The sequence below is a fragment of the Mustela nivalis genome, assembly GCF_964662115.1.
Source record: "Mustela nivalis genome assembly, chromosome: X".
NCBI classification, from domain to species: Eukaryota; Metazoa; Chordata; class Mammalia; order Carnivora; family Mustelidae; genus Mustela; species Mustela nivalis.
Window position 1 is genome coordinate 15,429,011 of NC_139040.1, and position 18,109 is coordinate 15,447,119.

The following is an 18,109-nucleotide window of genomic DNA, read 5'->3' on the forward strand; positions in this document are numbered from 1 at the left end:
ATTTTTATTTTATTTTTTTAATTTTTATTTTTTTAATTTATTTTTTATTTTCAGCATAACAGTATTCATTATTTTTGCACCACACCCAGTGCTCCATGCAATCCGTGCCCTCTGTAATACCCACCACCTGGTTCCCCAACCTCCCACCCCCCACCCCTTCAAAACCCTCAGATTGTTTTTCAGAGTCCATAGTCTCTCATGGTTCACCTCCCCTTCCAATTTCCCTCAACTCCCTTCTCCTCTCTAACTCCCCTTGTCCTCCATGCTATTTGTTATGCTCCACAAATAAGTGAAACCATATGATAATTGACTCTCTCTGCTTGACTTATTTCACTCAGCATCATCTCTTCCAGTCCGGTCCATGTTGCTACAAAAGTTGGGTAATTATCCTTTTGAAGGAGGCATAATATTCCATAGTGTATATGGACCACATCTTCCTTATCCATTGATCCACTCTTATCTTGAAACTCAACGGTGTGGCCTCCTATGTAAAAAAGAGTTGGGTTCCTAGAAACGCCTTTTCTTGTGGTCTGTGTGGCCGAGTTCTGCCTGTAGGGGGCGCCTGAGCCGGGGCCCGAAAGACTTGCTTCCTGGTTCTGGGCAGCGGGCACAGCTGGCCCCTGGGGGGCAACAGGCTTCTCCAGCACCTGGTTCCGCACCGCACACAGCTTCTCGGGGGGTCGGGCTGCTGCAGGGCAGTGTGGCCAACAGCCCGCCAAGTCGTGTAAACGCCCTTACACCTCCCCGGGGCCGTAAAAAGAAGTAGATCAGCCTTCTGGCCGGACAGCTGTGTGTGCGCACCGCTCCCAGATCCCCTAGGGGGCGGATGTCCAGAGGTTTCCCAGGGGGCACCTTTCTGTACAGTCCCACCTGAGAGGCACCACGACGTCCCTGCCATTCATGTCTCCAGGCGCCTGGAACGAGGTCAGGATTTTAACCCTGGGACAGTGGGTTCTGTCCCCTGGCGCTGTCCCTGGGCCCTGAAAGTGCCTCTCCCTTGGCTGTGGTGTCTTCCTGAGGGGGATCTACCTCAGCTCTGTGGAGAGACGTGGGTGGGTTCTGACCTCAGCACGAGGGGGCATTTTCCCGGGGTGCTCTGTCTCAGCCATGGTGGGCCTGGGCTTCCGTGGTGCTCTGCTGGTCCCTGGTGGGACTCGTAGTCCTGGGGAGACTTTCGTGGGGGCTCTGTCCCCTCCTATGGGGGTGCCGTTCCTCCGATGCTTTAAGGCGATGGGGAAGCTGTCCCCGGGGGGCTCCGTCTGAGCCGGGCGTGGCCGGGAGAGAACTTCACCTTGGGTGCTCGCTCCGCACTGGGGGTTTGGGCTCTTTCTTGGCGCTCCCGCTGCCGTCTGGGGAGCCCAGGCTCTTCCTCGGAAGGTCCATCTCTGCCCAGAAGCGGGCTTCTCCTTGAGTGCCCCCTCCCAGCCCTGGGTGGAGGGTTCCTTGGGCACTTGGTCCCCCTTACGGAGGTGGGCGGCTCTTCCTCGGCTGCCCTGTCTCAGCCGTTGCCGGGGTGGGGGGCATTCTGGGGGCTCTGCTCAGGGGGTGCACTCTCCCTCGTGTGGTCTGTCTCGCTCAGCCTTTGGGGTGAATTCTTACTCGGGGGCTCTCGGGCACTTTGGGTGGTTTGCTCTTGCTTGGGTGCTCTGTCTCCGCCGGGGGTGGGGTAGTTTCCCTGGGTTTCTGGATCTCAGCCTCGCAGGGGTTCTGTCTAACCTTCTATGGGTGACCGTGGTCATCAAAGTGGGAACCTGGGGCGGACAGTATATAAGAGTTGGCTGCTTTCCATACGCAGAAACACTTGCTATAGGGCGTCTTCAATCTCAGTGCCCTGGTGGGTGTGCAGGGGCCTCTCATTATCTCTTCTACATGTGCATTTTGTACTGGTTAATGTGCCTTACTGGCCATTTCTGTATGTCTTTTGAAGTGTCATTCCAGGACGTGCATCCACATCTTACTGAGATATCTGTAGTTTGTTTTTTTTTTTTTTAAATTTCTTTTCAGCTTAACACTATTCATTGTTTTTGCAGCACACCCAGTGCTCCATGCAATCGGTGCCCTCCCTAATACCCACCACCTGGTTCCCCCAACCTCCCACCCCGCCCCTTCAAACCCTTCAGGTTGTTTTTCAGAGACCATAGTCTCTCATGGTTCACCTCCCCTTCCAATTTCCCTCAACTCCCTTCTCCTCTCCATCTCCCCATGTCCTCCATGTTATTTGTTATGCTCCACAAATAAGTGAAACCATATGATAATTGACTCCCTCTGCTTGAATTATGAGATATCTGTAGTTTTAAAATTGATTTGCTGTTCAACATATGTTTATATTTATACATATACTTAAAAATATAATTTTCTGTGTCTTCTGCTGATCTGTTTTGTTTTGTCACTCTCTTTTGTGAGAGGGAGAGAGAAGGCATGCACACAAAAAGCAGGGAGTGACAGAGGGAGAGAGATTCATAAGCAGGTTGCCCACCCAGCACAGAGCCCAGGTTGGAGCCCAGGTTGGGGCTCAATCTCACCACCTTGAGATCATAACCTTATCCAAAGTCAAGTGTCAGATGCTTAACCAGCTGAGCCACACAGGTGCCCTAAGTCGTTGCCTTCTTAGTATATTTTTGATGCACCGAAATTCTCAGTTTAATTAAGTCTAATTAGTCAACCTATTCATCATGGTCAGTGATTTCATTCTTTTTAAAAGCTTTACCTTTTAAAACCATGAACGTAATATCCTACGTGTCCTTCTATCTCTCCTATTCATGGGAGATCAATGTTATATGGACAGGAAGGGGATCAGAGCAGAATTGCTGTTCTCCGCAGGGAGCAGGTGGACTTACTGAATGGACCACAAAGGCTTGAAGGCCCCAGTGTCAGCAATCTAGCACCCGCTAGATTTCCCGAGTTATGTCTAGACTCCCTGTCCTGTCGCACTGGTGTATCCGCCCACCCTTGCTCCAACCCCACAGCGTTGTCATGGCTCCTACGTCTGCTGTCTGGCCGTGTGCATCTTCCAACCTGGTGCTTTTGCCTAAATAGGGTCTCAGCTATTCTAGGCCCTTCGATATCCATATACTCTGTAGTATCAGCTCATGAGTTATCCCCAATATTAACAGGGAGATTTTAAAGTTTTAATAAAAAATTACTTACATTTAAGCATGATGCAATAATTATTCTGGGCAGAATTGGCAACAATGACTTAATAATGCGTCTTCCCATCCACACGGTATGTATGTATCCACACGGCCCATTTACTGAGGCCTTTGATTTCTGTCCATCAGGTATATGTTTCATGGGTAGTGCTTAGGCACACCTGTGGTTAGCTTTATTCTGTAGGTTTTGATTTTTAAAAAAAATTTTTTTATTTGTGAGTAATCTCTTCACCCCACATGGGGCTTGAACAGACAACCCCAAGATCAACCGTCCCACCATCCACTGACTGAGCCAACCAGGTGCCCCTAGATGTGCTTGACACTGTTCTAATGGTATTTTGAATATCTTTTTCTAATCGGATTGTTATTTCACAGAAATACACAGGTTTTTGATTCTTGCTCTTGCATCCAGTAACTTGGCTACTGTACACTTATTAATTCTCGGTATTTTACATCCTTTTGGATATTCTACATATAGAACATGTCCACTGTGAACAATGACAGCCTCAGTCCTTCTTCTCCAAAATGTATACTTATTATTGTTTACTGACAGTTTTCAGTTCCTCCAGTATGTTCTTGAAAACACAGCGGACACCATGTCTTATTTCAAACTCAAGAAGAAAGAGTTGGGCATGTCACCATTAAATACAGCTCTTGTGTGCATTTTGCAGGGGGTGGGGGAGAGGGGGAAGATAAGCTTTCTTAGGTTAAAGAAGTTGCCTTTCATCCAAAGTTGCTGAGGATTTTTACTGTGAATAAGTATCCAGCATCAACCCACTTATTACAATGGCGCTGTGCGTTTTGCCCGGTTTTTGCTGTTTATGTAGCACATTTCACGGATAAATTTTCCAGGGTGAAACCAGTCTTCCTTCCAGCAATAGACCCAACTACCCCATGACCTTTAGGGTTTGTTTGTTTGTTTGTTTGTCTTTTAATGTCCTCTTTAATTTTACTTGCTAACGAGTTGTTTAGGAGTTGTGGGTCTATATTCAGGAGAGCAATCTGGGTCTTTTGCTTTCCTTTTCTTCCAGTGTTTTTGGTAGATGTTAGCAGCACATTTATCTTGGCGTCACAAAATGAGTAGGGAACTCGCACCCTTTCTTCTCTTCTCCGAAAGCGTTTGCGTAAGACTGGTATTATATCCCCCCTGAATGTTTGAGGGACTCCCCAGGAAAGCCTTTAGAATGGAAAGGCTCCTCATTTGGTACTAAACGTTGGACCACATACAGGGGTGTTCAGTTTTTCCGTTTCCTCTTGGTGACTTTTGGAATGTTTCCTTGCTCTAGGACAGTGTCTATGTCATCTCAGTTCCCAAATTTACTATAAAGTCACTCTGGGTGTTCCCACTGTCTTTCACAGAGCTCCCTTCTGGATACAGCGCTCGGACTCCTGCTTGGTGGACAGTATTGTTATTCTGTGGCTAAGTTGTCCTTGGTAATCATTCCAAGGAGCCATCTTGGTCTGTTCAGGCTGCCATAGCACCATGGCAGTAACTGGGAAGGTGACTGGGACAGAAATGTGTAGTCCAGAGCTGGGGAGGCTGGGGCACCAGGACCAGGCTGCCGACACCAGGGAGATGTAGGGAGGTCCTTGGCCTAGTTCAGAGAGAGGCGCCGTCATTCCGCCCCGTGGGAGGGCTCGGGGTCTCTGCAGCCTCCTTTCTGAAGCACTAATCCAGCTCAGGAGTGGGCCACTGTCTGCACCTCAGCACCCGCCAAAGGACCCGGAATCCTCCTGATATCAGCTTCCCTGGGGGTTTGGATTTCAACACAGGCTGTTGGGGAGACACAAGTGTCAAAACACAGCATAGCTCTCACTATAGTCTTTTTGCCTCTTCCTCCAGGGACAGACCTCATTTATTTGTAGCAATGTTTCTTTTCTAACAGAATGTGAAGTTGTAAGCTCCCCCCCATTTCATGTGTCCCACAGAATCAGTCATGTGATGTTTTCTTAGACTTCAATAGTGAGTATTGATTTAGAAGTATGTTACAAACTTTTGGAGTACCTTTTGTTGTGTTGGCAAGAAGTACTTCTTTAATTTCATTTTGTTTAGGTATCATAGTCTACATGAAATTAAGGATTGGGATTTTGGTGTCACCATTGCCAATGTTTGCCTGCTTGAGAAGAAATTATATTCTTTTTTTAAAAAATTTATTTATTTTCAGAAAAACAGTATTCATTATTTTTTCACCACACCCAGTGCTCCATGCTATCCGTGCCCTCTATAATACCCACCACCTGGTACCCCAACCTCCCACACCCCCGCCACTTCAAACCCCTCAGATTGTTTTTCAGAGTCCATAGTCTCTCATGATTCACCTCCCCTTCCAATTTACCACAACTACCTTCTCCTCTCTACCACCCCTGGCCCTCCATGATATTTGATATGCTCCACAAATAAGTGAAACCATATGAAAATTGACTCTCTCTGCTTGACTTATTTCACTCAGCATAATCTCTTCCATTCCCGTCCATGTTGCTACAAAAGTTGGGTATTCGTCCTTTCTGATGGAGGCGTAATACTCCATAGTGTATATGGACCACATCTTCCTTATCCATTCGTCCGTTGAAGGGCATCTTGGTTCTTTCCGTAGTTTGGCGACCGTGGCCATTGCTGCTATAAACATTGGGGTACAGATGGCCCTTCTTTTCACGACATCTGTAACTTTGGGGTAAATAGCCAGGAGTGCAATGGCAGGGTCATAGGGAAGTTCTATTTTTAATTTCTTGAGGAATTTCCACATCTTCTCCAAAGAGGCTGCACCAACTTGCATTCCCATCAACAGTGTAAGAGGGTGCCCCTTTCTTCACATCCTCTCCAATACATGTTGTTTCCTGTTTTGTTCATTTTGGCCATTCTAACTGGTATAAGGTGATATCTCAATGTGGTTCTAATTTGAATCTCCCTGAGGGCTAATGATGATGAATATTTTTTCATGTGTCCGATAGCCATTTGTATGTCTTGATGGGAGAAGTGTCTGTTCATAGCTTCTGCCCATTTTTTGATATGTTTGCCTGTTTCATGTGTGTTGAGTTTGAGGTTTCATTATAGATCCTGGATATCAACCTTTTGTCTGTACTGTCATTTGCAAATATCTTCTCCCATCCGTGGGTTTCCTCTTTGTTTTGTGGACTGTTTCCTTTGCTGTGCAGAAGCTTTTGATTTCAATCAGATGGGATTCATCCCTGGGCTACAAGGATGGTTCAACATTCGCAAATCAATCAATGTGATACAGCAAATTAATATGAGAAGAGTGAAGAACCACATGGTCCTCTCAATTGATGCAGAAAAAGCATTTGACAAAATCTAGCATTCGTTCCTGATTAAAATGCTTCAAAGTATAGGGATAGAGGGAACATTCCTGAACCTCATCAAATCTATCTATGAAAGACCCACAGCAAATATCATCCTCAATGGGAAAAAGCTTGCAGCCTTCCCGTTGAGATCAGGAACAAGACTAGGATACCCACTCTCACCACTCTTGTTCAACATAGGATTAGAAGTCCTAGCAACGGCAATCAGACAACAAAGAGAAATAAAAGGTATCCAGATTGGTAATGAAGAAGTCAAACTCTCTCTCTTCACAGATGACATGATTCTTTATATGGAAAACCCAAAAGACTCCGCCCCCAAACTACTAGAACTCATACAGCAATTCAGCAACGTGGCACGATACAAAGTCAATGTGCAGAAATCAGTGGCTTTCTTATACCCTAACAAGGAAAATACAGAAAGGGAAATTAGAGAATCGATTCCATTTACTATAGCACCAAGAACCATAAGATACCTGGGAATAAACCTAACCAAAGAGGTAAAGGATCTGTACTCGAGGAACTACAGAACACTCATGAAGGAAATTGAAGAAGACACAAAAAGATGGAAGACCATTCCATGCTCTTGGATCAGAAGAATAAACATTGTTAAAATGTCTATAATGCCTAGAGCAATGTATACTTTTAATGCCATTCCAATCAAAATTCTACCGGTATTCCTCAAAGAGCTGGAGCAAATAATCCTAAAAAGTTGTATGGAATCAGAAGAGACCCCGAATCGCTAAGGAAATGTTGAAAAACAAAAATAAAGCTGGGGGCATCACGTTACCTGATTTCAAGCTTTATTACAAAGCTGTGATCACCAAGACAGCATGGTACTGGCATAAAAACAGACGCATAGACCAGTGGAAGAGAGTAGAGAGCCCAGATATGGGTCCTCAACTCTATGGTCAATTAATCTTTGACAAAACAGGAAAAAATATACAGTGGAAAAAAGATAGTCTCTTCAATAAATGGTGCTGGGAAAACTGGACAGCTATATGTAGAAGAATGAAACTCGACCATTCTCTTACACCGTACACAAAGATAAACTCAAAATGGATAAAAGACCTCAACGTGAGACAGGAATCCATCAGAATCCTAGAGGAGAACATAGGCAGTAATCTCTTCGATATCAGCCACGGCAACTTCTTTCAAGATATGTCTCCAAAGGCAAAGGAAACAAAAGCGAAAATAAACTTTGGGGACTTCATCAAAGAAATTATATTCTGATTAATGAATACAGGATCCTATGTGAGGCCATGGTCAACCCTATCAGGGGTGGTGTCTTTCAATCTAGGCATTTGCTGTCTGGGGCCTGAGCCGAGGAAATTGTCACATTCTGATTGATGCCCCCCCCCCGCCCCCCCCCCCCCGTAGAGCAAAATGATCGTTGGAGGCAGACATGTGCACAGAAGGATTCCATCACAGCAAACCTTAGGACTTCCTGTGGGAATGCGACAGAAGGATGTAACCTCATTCTTCTGCTACACAGGACTTGAGTAGCAGGTAGCTGAGGAGCCCTGGCTTCCACTTTGCAATCATGAGGAGGAGCCAGAACTCGGATGACGTGGCTTCAAAATGCAGAAGAGAAACCTGGGGAAGGGACCAGGCCCTTGGTCATATTATTGATACAGGATTCAGCTCATTTGATGGTAACCTCCACTTAGCTGTTGGCTTCTTGTATCATTTTAGCCAAAACAGGAGAGGTTTATGGCCCTGTGATTGAAAGCACCTTATGCAAAACAGTGTTCATGGTGGCAAGCAAAGGAGCAAAACACAAGACACATTTGGGAATGGAAGAAATTGTACCAGCTGGCAACAACCACTTTTCACATTCAGTATGCCCAAAGCCTGGCTTCTCCTCATAAAACGGCAATGTTCTTGTTAGATTTGGATCTCAGTGTGAAAAACGTCCCATTTGCCAATGCTCCCCCAGGGTGCACAGGCTCCACTTTTCACAATTCAGAGCCTGCAGAGCAGCTGTGAGAAGGAGAAGGGCTCATTCTGCCCTTCTGTAGATGGGTACCATGGAGGATGCCAGGAGGGAAGCCTGAGAAACTAAAGGAGGGGCGGCTCCTGGGCTGGACCGGACTCAGCTTTGAGGACGAGTCAGCTTCCTGTGCTGCTCAACCCTCACGTGCTCACATTAGTCCAGGCCCCGCCCATCAACATTTCTGGTTCCAGTGCAAAGAAAATGTTGCATGTAAAGGGAAATGCAATGAAACTTTTGTAGTTAAAATGTTACTGAGGAAGTTGGCAGGGGGCGATAGTTCTCAGAAAAAAATGGATTCACACCCAGCAAGGTCAGAAGACACAGACAGATAAAGAAGCACTGTGGGATGTGGGAAGTAGCCTCAAGCCGAACGCACTGCTTTTCCACTGGTGGCTCCTGCTTCGTGGTTCCTTGGGAATGTGGGGAACACAGCTGTTGGGGGCTCAGGCCACGGATTTCAGTGTCCCTCGGTCCTCCTTCTGACCCCTCTTAACGTGACCTGCCCCTCCCTCATCTCGTCGCTTTCGTGAGATGATCCTCTGCCGAGTAAAGGCATTTTGATGAAGGATGGTACTGCAGGCTGGGGGCTAGTGAGGCGGGAGAAGGCACCTGCGCCTGGCCAGCCACCCTTCATGGGAATCTTTGAGCTGGCTGATTGCTCCTGAGCCCCACACCTACCCTTCCTTACCTTGTATCCAGTTTTTGCCAGAATTCTGCCTTGGTTGGGGGAGTTTCTGAGAGCACGTGGCCTCCTGTTGACCCCAAGTTGGCCGCGGGCTATCGGAAGGCCCTCATCCCTTCCCCTGTCCTTGAACGTACGTTCCTCTCCGTCGTGGGAGCTGTCACACAGTTCCAGCTTCAGAGGGAGTGTTGTTGGGCCCATCTGGACAGTGCCTGGGATGAAGCCCACGCAGGCGACTATATAAACTTGAAGGGCCCTGCCTGGCAGTGCGCAGATCTCCTCGTGGGGCCGCCCAGGACCAGCCTGGTATGTATGTTCCTTGCTTCTTAGACCCGCCAGGACCCAGGAGGAGTGGCCTGCCTCCTTCGTGGTCTGTCCTTGTCTTCCCTGTCAGGGGCCAGTGGCTGATTTCGCCCAGATGCTCAGCAGCGAGCTCTCAGGGGCCAGAGGCCAGGTGAGCAGAGACATGGGTCTGGACCTTTCTACAGGGAGGCCACTCCTAGACAGCAGAGGAAGCAATCCAACTGTGGGTGTAGGCAGAGAGCCCCCAAAGGAGCCACGTGCGTGCTGAAGAAATGCCTGGCTGATGGCTCAGGACACATTGTGGAGGAGGGAAGGTGCAAGATTGTGAGAGCCGGTCTGGACGGGTGGAATGCTGGCATGGTTTCTCACGTTTTTCTTTAAACTCCAGTTAGGTAACACAGAGATGCTATTAGTGTCAGGTGTAGAACTGAGTGATTCCACACGTGTCTGTACAACAGCCGGTGCTCATCACACAAGGGCCCTCCCTCATCCCGGTCACACACATGTCCCCAAGCCCACCTCCCCTCCAGGACCCTGAGTTTGTTCTCTGCGCTTAGGAGTCTGTTTTCTGGTTTGCCCTTCTTTCCCTCGCCCCGTGGTCATCTGTTTGTTTCTTAAATTCTGCATGTGAGCAAACTCGTTTGCTGTTTGCCTTTCTCTCACGGACTTACTGTGCTTAGCATTCTGCTCTCTAGCTGCACCCACGTCGTTGTGCATGGCAAGATTTCATTGTTTTTGACAGCAGAGTAATATTCTGCTGTAGACGTACACCATGTCTTCTTTTTCCATTCATCAGTCAGTCACCAGTCTGGCTCTTCCCAGAGTTCAGCTGCTGTCGGCGATGCTCCTGTAAACATCGGGGTGCAGGTACCCCTTCAAATCAGTATTTTTGTTGTCTTTGGGTAAATACCTGGTACTGCAAATGTTGGGTCATCACATAGTTCTATGGATACGTCCTGAGAGACCTCCGTCCTCTTTCAGAGTGGTTGTTTTTTTGTCATTAATGGAACATGTTTCTTAATGCTCCTCAGGAAGTGATGAGTGATAAAGCAGAGGAGTCCGCTGTTGGGCCCAAAAGCCAAGTGAAACGTTCTGGAAAATCCATCACTCCGCCTCCATTTAAGAAAAGGCTGAGCATGCCGCTGCTGTCAGTGAGAGAGGAAGGAGAGGGATCATCCCAGCCTGGGGCCTCAGCCGTGTCCTCGGAAGATGGTGAGGATGCCCTGCCCGTCCTCCCCTCCTCTCCCTGACCTGGCCCAGGGCAGCCCCTCCTCTGGCTCCTCCATGCCTCGGGGTCAGTTCTGATCAAGGTCACTGGCTTTGGGTGAGGCTGCCATTAATTTCCCAGCCACACTGGACCAGGTGATCACTCTGTCCTTCATGGAGACATTCCTGGCTCCCCAGACTCTGCATTCTACAGATGTTCTTCTCCTTTCTGATCTCCTTTCTCTCCTCTTAACACTGTCGCAGTTCCTGAGTCCCACCGTTATACTGTCCCTCATTCCACACTGCCTCATCACTCAGCAAGGTGTTCCAGTGCTTCTGAGCTCGCGTCCTGCTTCCCCGCCTGAACGTGTGTAGCCCATTTGTTGCCGTGTACCCAGGGTGACCGTGTCCACCCAGAAATCAGATCATCACATGCATATCCTGAAACCCATCATTAATTCCCCAAGCGCTCGGAACAGAGTCTGAGCTCCTGACGCTGGTCTCCAGACCTTGCACCTCCTGACCCTGCCATCCTCTCCTTCCATCTCATGTCCTCTCTGTGTCTTCCTTGCTCTCTCTGCCTCTGACCTTTGTTCCATGGCCCAGGCTTGTCCCTTTATAGGGTTCATGCGCAGCCTTCATGGCAGTCAGACCGCCTCCTCTGCATGCGCACAAGCCAGCTCTGTCTCTTGCTCCTAGCTCTGCCCCGGGGTCACCTCTTCAGAGCACCCTGCCGGGCCAAGCATCATGGAGGCTTCCTTTCCCACTCTGGCTCACATCCCTGCTGACTTCTTCCTAACACAAAATCAAACCATGTTATTCCCTTTGCCCATTGTACATGTACTCTCTGATGTCCACAGTGGTTGTAACTTCTAAAAGGAAAGGGTTCTTCTTCTTGTTCACTGCTGATCCCCATTATTGTCTTGATGTTTGGCACAGAGGAGCATGAGTGAATGAAGTAGATATGTCAAACTTGGAGTAAAATAATTTGTGTTCTGAAACAAAAAAGCCAGATGATGAAGATCATTAACTGACTGAGATTTCTAGTTATTTAGTGCTAATATCAGCCATCGTGACATCAAGTGACACGTTCAGCTCTTCCCCTTGTAGAGTGCATCAAGGGAACATTGAATCCCGAGTCCCGGGGCTCTGTGAATGTTTGTTTATTAGTTATATTGTCCAATTCTTTTTCTGGGTGTATGTGTAGTGACAAGAATAGAAGAGTCTTCTTTGTTGTATTGTTTTTCCTGAGGTCAAATTTCATACCTGATACATCTATCTTGTACATTCTCCTGCTATGAAAAGAAATATTAGAGACTGTGAAGCACATGGATGTGCATATGGGGTTGTTGAAATGCACATCATTGCAGCTCCTCATTCAGTGAGGTTTTCAGATGCACCTGTCGTTCACAGAATGCAGGGGGAGGGGAGGGAAAGTGGTTGATCCCCACCTGATGGCTTCTGGTCAAAATCTGATCTCCAGAGCTTTTGAATATGGCAGGAGATAGTAGTTGACACAATTAGATTCTTTGTATTGTGATGTAGCCAGAGTCAACAAGGGTGGGCTGATTCACAGACCTGGTAGTGATGCACTGGTGGGAGGAATCATTCCCAGCTGTGTCTCTGCAGATGAGCCCAAGGTCACAGCAATGTCTGTGTTGGGAGATGTGCCAGATCAACTACCGATACCAGTGAAAATCAATATGGAAATAAAGGAGCGAATAAGGAACGAAATTCAACAGTTTGGAGGAAGTAAGTAAAATAAGAATTTCTGTCCATGAAACCACAGGAAATCATTCCCATTCTATGAATCAGAATAGATTCAACTGACATCTTGAGTTTCATCCTTTGCCAGAATTTGGTTTTCCCAGTTAGAATAGTTCCTCTTCGTTTTGACTGAAATGTCCCAGTAAACCTTTTTTTCTTGTTCTTTGGTATTTCTTAATTGGTTATTGTGTACTAGATTCCATTGCTGGGTATGCTCAGATGTCTGAAAGTAAGGATGGAACGCACAGGTACTCTGTAACATTTTAGCCCTAGAATGAGCTCTGAGTCTCCAAGATTGAGTTCTATCTCCTCTTTGTACTTTAGAAATACTGAATTTTTTTCCTAAATATCTTCAGAATATGAAAATATCCTCAAATTGCTTGAAGGAATGCAAGGATCTCCAGAAGTGCAGAAAAAATTTGTTGTATATGCCATGAAGGAAGCGGCAAGGTGAGTGTAGGAGGAACTGTCCAGTAATGTTTCACTGCAGGGACAGTGCACTGCTCAGTGAGGGGTGGAGTTGGGCCCTGCCTGACTTTTCTCAAACCCTGATCCTCACTCAGAGTTCGTGTTGCCTCCAGTTTTTAGATTGCTATTATATGAGTCTCACTCATTCTTCCAAGCTCAAGGAAACTTCTGGTCACACCTGAGTTTGAGGTGGGCCTTGACCTTGAACTGGCACTCTCTGTATTTACTGGATTGTCTCTTACCATGCATATGTGTTTTTGGTTCTCCTAGAAACTGAGATTCTCTTTGCATTTTCTATAGAGCGCCCTGCAACATCGGTTCTTTGAGTATCATTTGGTTAACAACTTGTCTCTTTATTTTCAGATATGAAAGACAAGACTTAATAAGTCAACTTGGGAATGCTCTAGATAAACTAGAATGTGACCAGTTTCTCAAGAAAGATATTGGTTCCCTAAACTTATAGTCCTGTTATCACAATTATCCATGAGAAAGCAGAACCAGTTGGCTGTCTTGGAATGTAACCAGATATTGTTGACTCCTCCTAGCAAGAGTTAGCTAAGAAATTGTCTTCTTGATGCTAAGAAAAAGCACTGCAACTTCCATGTTACAAGTTTCTGTTAGTAAATGTTGGGTTTTTGCCCTAAGCATTTTGTCTGAATGGCTAAACTGGTGTTTTTCTGTTTGTTTTCCACTGCGTTTGGGGATATTATTAAGTCATCAAGTAAATATTTTTCTTTTCATTGGCATGCTCTGGAACTCACTGGTAGTTATGACTGGGTACTGTCTAACTATTTCTTATTCCCTTTGTCTGGGACAACCTCTCAGCTGGTTCTGGTGCTTGTCTTGAGGGGATGACTCAAAACTTAATTCCTGGAGGGTCTGGACCAGTAGGTGTTCTGCCTGGATTGTATTGTTGAAATATCCCATTAACTAATCACAGATACCTGGGAGTACCAAGAAGAGCTCTAGACATTTCACACATACTCCTTATTAGGCCATCTGTATTGGCAATCCAGCTTCCTTTGATAGTCACGTTCCATGTCTCCACACCACAGAGGAATGCAACGTGGTTCTTTGGGAAGTCTCAATCTGCATTGCAGGGGAGTCAGTGAGGTTACATGTTGAAAACGATTCTCCACTCGCTGATCCTAACCTTGTGGGGAAGAGAAAGAAAATTTTGCTCCTAGATACATAAGCAGCAATAATGAGCAGAAGTCTTTATGCTGTTATCCTTTGCTTGCTGAAGACAAGAGTTGTGTCTGTTACGGGAACAGCTCCATCTGTCTGACCCTAAGATAGGGCATTCCACTTCCCAGGTTATATTGTCCCCATCGCACACAGCACTGCCACCATGGTCCAACCATAACTAAGGCTTCAGAAGATCATACCACAGTTCAGCTGAACCATCATTTCAGGATGATAGGAAACATAATAGCTGTGAGATGCATGAGCATGTTACCTGGGAAGCAAGTTCCATGTTTATAAGTGGAATTCCATGATGTTGGGAAGGAATTTTCTAAGTCCACACATGGTGTTCTATGACGTACCCTGGGTGAGAAAGAAAACCCCTACCCAGAATAAAGTTGTGTTCATGTACAAAGAGCTGCCCTCTCCCCAGTATTTTTGAAGCAGACCCAAATCCTCAATCTGCCACTGGTAGTTAGCTGACTGACCCCGTGGGGGTATGGTGCCATAGCAGGTGCTCGGTGTTGGTCTGTGCTGCTGGCAGATGGAGCAGTCATCAGTATCGGCAACACCATGAGTCTTGCTGAGTGGGAGTTCATGTTTATGTTCCATGCACAATCTTCATTCCTGCTTCCATGATCATGATGCACCATTACTGTGTGGAAGATGGAGGGGTGCACCTCGGGAGGTATGAGGGTGGTCCTCGGAGCTCAGAGTGGCCTCAGCTGAGAGACAGCAGGGAAATGGGGACCTCAGTGTTACAGCCTTAAGAAACTACACCTGCCAATAACCTGAAAGGGCTTGGAAGTTGTTTCTCTCCATGAGTCTCCAGTTAATGACCCAGCAGGGTCAACATTTTGACTTCAATTCCATGTGACCCAGTCACGAAGAGAACCTAATCAAGCCTGCCTGGACTTCTCAGCTATAGAACTCTTTGAGAATATATTTATCTAGTTCTAAGCTGTTAAATGTGTGCTGATTGATATGTAGGAATAGAGGTCTAAAATCGGTTGGGCCTGCATATTGGGAAGTAAGAACTGGAAATCACACATGATATTCCTTCTTTTCCAGTCAAGTGGTCACCGGAATGTATGTGAGGTCATATTAGAGAACTTTTTCTTGTTCTGGGCCCCACTCCAAGCTGGTAGGTTTTCAGGTCACTTGAAGATGCGTGCCACACTCCTGTGAGTTCTGTGTTACATTCAGCCCCTGAGGTAAGAAGTGGCTTATTGCCAGCCTTTCAAGCTGAAGCCAAACTCTGGTGGTATTTACTGATAGGGGAAAAACCATTTCCCCCCTCAGTAACATATGCCGGGTACCTTGGCAGATGTTTGATTGCTAAAACAACAAGAGCACATGTAAAACAAGCAGCTGTACTTGGAATATTCATGTGGTGAGGGTTATTATAATTGCCTTTCCTTCTCCAAGGTCTGTCTGTTTCTGGACCAGACATACAGGTAGGTTGCAAGGGATGTCCTAGAATCACGACCTGCCCCCTTTCAAATCTCAATGCTATATAATCAGTCCATTCCCTCCAAGGTGAAATGTTGCGTTTTCTTTTACTATCATCATAGGTAGGTAGTTCTCATGGCTACTACTTGGCCTTTCCGACCATAGCAGCCTCCATTTCACAGGTCAGAGAGCCAACATGGGAATTCTATCATCTTCTGACTCTTCTAACTATACACTCTGAATTAGAGGAAATTAATAACCAGACGGTGGATTCAGGGACCAATTGCTGAGATGGGCTTGAGGTAAAACCATATTGATTCAATGATTTCCATGAGCCATTTCTGTAACCCATGAAGTTTTAGTTCTCAAATATTAGTGTCAGTTCAGAGCCAGTATCAAATCTTCTCTTACAATTTGGATTACTAACTTTCTATCATGAGTTGTCACCCTATTAATTGGCCACAGGTCTGTTGGGGGAAGGTTGCAATAATGATTAACAGCATAAATATTTGGCAGTGTAGTATGGTCCTTCCTTGAGGGCAAGCCCACGTGACTGCTGACCAACAGAGAAGAGAAATGCCACCATGGACCTCTTCACAGATGTCTGGGCTCCCCTTAGAAAGCAATTTACCACAGACTTGGTGACAGCATCCTCCAGATCTCCCAAAGTGAGTGAACACCATCTTATACGATAACTTCACTCTGATGTTCCAATCTCCTTAAGCCTTTCACTTTCTTCCTTTGTAGTACACCAGGAAAGATCTTGCATTTCTTCTTAAGTCCTTTGGGACTTTCCCAGTAAACCAAGGGTGGAAGACTAAATGTTTTAGGGGTCCCCCAACAAATTCATGTTGAAATCCTCAAGCCCGATTCAATAGTATTAGAATGTGGGATCTTTGGGAAATGATGGGGTCAGTAGGGTGGAGCCCTCATAAATGGCATTAGTGCCCTTATGAAAGAGAACCTGGAGAGTTAGTTCCCTTGGCCCTTCCAACACGTGAGGACACAGCAAGAAGATGGCCATCTGTGACTAGGAAATGGGCCCTCTTCAGACATCAGATCTGCAGATGCTTTGATCTTAGACTTCCCAGACTCCAGATCCATGATAAATACATGTTTGTTTATTATGCCACCCAGTCTGGAGTCGTTTTCTTAGTGCAGCCTGAATACACCAAGACAGCACTGAAGCAAACAATGAGAGGCTTGCTTAACCCTGAAGCAAAAGCATTTCATCCAGAGTCTGGGCTCAATACACCTGCATCAGTAACTGTGGTCTGATTCAACTCTATTTTCCTTCTACCTCCACACCCCACTTCAAGGAACGATGCTCATGCAAATCCCCAGTATTTTGTGTATATGGATTTTAAAATGATGGAGATCTTTGCGTGACTTTTCTATCTCTGCAAGTGTCACATTTTGCTTTATAATACATGGCCTGTGGGAATATGAGACTTGTTAAGGGAATTGGAGGGAAAGTGAAGCAGTGGGTGTAGCTTCCGGGGCAGATCAGCAGGGCCCCGCAAGGGTGCTACCTCAGGCAGGACCATCACTGCTTCTTCAGGCTAAGGGGAAATAACCTCCTCAGACAGGAGGAAGATTTGCTTCTACTGGCAAATTATCTCACAGAATTTAGCCGTTCAAATTCCTCAGCTTCCTCAGAGTCGGCATCTGGGTCCCACTCCAGGTGTCAGGATCCCAGCCATTACTTATCAGTGCCCTAATCTGAAGGCCAGAGACCTTGGGAATATGAGCATTCACATTGTGTGGTAAGCCAGCCAGTCACAGGACTAGACTTTGGCTAGGGTTTGCCCACATCTTGACCCTGAAGTGACAAGAGATAACTGGAGCCAGTTCACTGAAGCTTTCTGATCCTTATGTGGACCTTGAAGTGGGACTTTCAGGACCTGTGCGTATTTCATCCCTTAGATCCCCAGTGGATTTAGAAGCAATCATTGATTTCAGTTATACCCCTTATTTGACAAGTGTGTTCACAGGTAGCTTCTAGTTGCTCACTTGTACCTTTGCCTTTTATAGGGACTTCGTTATAGGTACCCAAATGTGATAATTTGAGACACTTATTTGCTGCTTGCAATGGACTATCAATCCCCATTAAAAACTGGAATAAACGTCACTAAGGGCTTTATTTTTTCCTACATGTTCACAGCTAACACTTCTTTTGTTTTACTTGAGCTATTTAGATTTTAGTAACATTTAAAAATAGAAACAATTAGGATTTTTTAAAGGAAATCAAATAGTGGACACTGCAGGAGTATTATTATTATTTCATTTTCTCTCAGATCATAGCACTATAAGTATTGCATTTCAGCTCCCAAATGTTATCTTTTACAATCTGATTATCTACCTCTACCTCCACCTCTTTATAACAAGTCATTTCCTTTATTTTTTTTCCTCTCTGTTTTTGATGTGTTTTTTCTTCCAAATTTTTATTAAAATTCTTATTTTGCTAACCCATAGTGTAATAGTGGTTTCAGGAGTAGAATTTAGTGATTTATCACTTACATCTAACACCCAGTGCTCAACACAACAAGTGCCCTCCTTAATCCCCATCACCTATTTACCCTGTCCCCG